This window comes from Bos indicus, chromosome 21 (genome assembly GCF_029378745.1).
Source record: "Bos indicus isolate NIAB-ARS_2022 breed Sahiwal x Tharparkar chromosome 21, NIAB-ARS_B.indTharparkar_mat_pri_1.0, whole genome shotgun sequence".
Taxonomy (NCBI): domain Eukaryota; kingdom Metazoa; phylum Chordata; class Mammalia; order Artiodactyla; family Bovidae; genus Bos; species Bos indicus.
In genome coordinates this window covers 45,823,571-45,826,220 of record NC_091780.1, presented here as the reverse complement: position 1 = coordinate 45,826,220, position 2,650 = coordinate 45,823,571, and the positions used below count along the sequence as shown (strand labels likewise).

The 2,650-nt window shown below is 45.9% G+C and overlaps 1 non-coding gene across 1 annotated transcript; it reads left to right on the top strand.

The window, feature by feature from the left end:
* Positions 1 to 403: 403 nt before the first annotated feature.
* Positions 404 to 510, top strand: LOC139178521 (U6 spliceosomal RNA). Its single transcript, XR_011562904.1, has one exon. It is a non-coding gene; the product is annotated as a U6 spliceosomal RNA (small nuclear RNA).
* The last annotated feature ends 2,140 nt before the right edge of the window (positions 511 to 2,650 follow it).

Here is a 2,650-nt window from a genome sequence, read left to right as displayed (position 1 = left end):
CTCTATGCTAATTTTCACTCCTGCTGCTGCCAAGATGAATCACCCAGGGCTGGCCTGATGAACTGCAGACCTGAAGTGAGAAGACAGACTTGAAGTGAGAAGGTAAAAACCTTTAACAGTGGAAAGCTGCAAAGATGCCCTGACACCTAACGCATCTAAGCCTCCCTGTGCTTCTTTTACAAAACTGTTTTGTGTATGGTCACATGTGGTATTTGAATGAAATTCTCTGTGATCCGACTCTTGAGATTTAGAGCCTGCACTGAATGACCTGAACTCCTCACTAGGATTTGCTCTTGAAGGAAAACTCATCTGGGAAATGAATTGTTCTAGATGTTGCCTGAATGAGGTATATGACACACCATCTATGGCTCTTGGGCTTTTAAAGTACTGATTATGTTGGCTGGTGCTCGCTTCCACTGTACATATACTAAAATTGGAATGATACAGAGAAGATTAGCAGGGCCCCTGTGCAAGGATGACACATAAATTTGTGAAGCATTCCATGTGTTTTGGGCTTCCCTGGTGGCTCAGCTGGTAAAGAATCCACCTGCAATGGGGGAGACCTGGGTTCGAACCCTGGGTTGGGAAGATCCCCTGGAGAAGGGAAAAGGCTACCCACTCCAGTATTGTGGCCTGGAGAATTCCATGGACTGTATCATCCATGGGGCCGCAAAGAGTTGGATGTGACTGAGCGACTTTTTTTAAAATAGTTGCTGTATGCTTTGTGATACAAGGTCAAGCTCTTGAGATATATTTTGTGTTGAAAATGTTCCTGCTTCTAATAGATCACCCTGGAAGGACAGCTACCCCTCCACTGGGTCCAACCCAACCACGTGTCCATGGGCCTTCAGCCTTGCAATCCATTGATGGGAGCTCTGATGAGGCACCGTCCTGCTGGGCAACCTCTCAATCAACTAGGTTGATTCCCATTCAGCCTTCTTGTCCTCATTCCATTATGTCCCCCAAGGATTTCTGCCATGGGAAATACTCTAGGCAAATGCTTATCTTTCCTCTAACCTAGAGCTTCTGCCTCAACTTACTCTTTGATCTCTTATGCTGAGGAACTGGACTAAATCATAAGCAAGCTTCCAGGACCTCATCTGTCTCTGTACTGAAGATATCTCTGTACCTCATCTATCTCTGTACTCCTCTGAGGAGGAGTCATCTGCCTTCTTATTTATCCTGGGTCCTACCTTAGAGGGTACCCTCAGGGAGCAGAGAGGAAAGAAGAGAAGTGAGGCACCATCTAGGTCTATTTGCAGTCTCTTCACTCCTCTTATTAATGCTCCAGTCCCCCAATGGGCTGAGTTCTAGAGTGGCTCTGGGTTGGCCCCCTGTCCTCCTCATAGTCTTTATTCCTCAACGCTTCCTTCCCCTGTAAAATGAGAGTGGTAACACCGTACTCCACGGCAGAAGCTGGACCAGATGGGCTCTTGAGATAGTTTCCAGACAGAGAAGAGTTGATTGGATGAAGAATGAGGTATTAACAAAAGAAGAGTCAAAGAACAAGTATCGGGACTTCCCTGGTCACCCAGGGACTAAGAACCTGCCTTCCAATTCAGGGAAAGGGGGTTCCATCCCCAGTCAGGGAACTAAGATCCCACATGCCATGGGGCAACTAAGCCTGCGCTCCACAGGTACTGAGCCCAAAGTGCTCTGCAGCCCACACACCACAACTGGATAGAAGCCCCAGTGCTGCAATTAAGACCTGACACAGGCAAAATAAATAAATAAGATTTTTAAAATTACCATTTAAACAGAATCATTATGATAGCTCTGAAAAGAGGATACTTGCACTTTAAACAATGGACTGAACAAAAGAAACACAGAAGACATGAATTTTCTCCACCCCTCCCAGCAGGGCTCATGCCACCCCCATCTTTGTGTCCAACTAGAGTCGAAAGGGGACACCAAGCAATAACTAAGTAGTACAAATCAACGTGTGACCTCAGACCCCATGTACAAGCCAAGCCATAAGAATCAGAAGGATTCAAAGCTGGGCAGAGTACTGTGGGGAAAGGAACGGAGGGAAAGTCTCTTGGAAAGGGAAGGTCCTGGCAAGGAAGTAGTAGAAGGAAGCCAGTCCCTGGGCAGGGAGGGACAGCAGAGGAGATATCTCAATACAGACCAGATCCCCAGCAGCAGAATGGTGGTGCTGGGAAGAAATGGGGACCACGGTGGCCAAACTGGGCAGACTCTAACTCTGGAGGGCTGTGAATCCTGCCTGAGGAGCTCAAGACTCTGTCCTGCAGGTCATGGTAAGTCATTAGAGGTCCTGTTACAGGAAATAACTGGACAAAAATGTGTGTTAGTGAAAGGAAATGTAATTGTCTCATTGTAACCCTCTGATACTATTTGAATTTTTTAACCACTTTTTCAACCAAGTGCAAGTTCTGTGTTTATGTATTTTTATTACTACAGAAAATATAACACATAATTTGTGCCATTACCTTTGAAAAAGTTCTAAGTAGGAACAGTCAAGCCACGTTGTCAGAGTGTGTACAGGGGACGGGTCTGAATGCTGGCTTGGCTTTCTGGGTAAGTGACTTAACCTTTCAAAACGGAGAACGATCCCCATCTTGGACAACGCTTCTGAAGATTAAATAGGATAAAGTACATCAAGTGCCAGCCGTGGTAAGTGTTCAGTAAA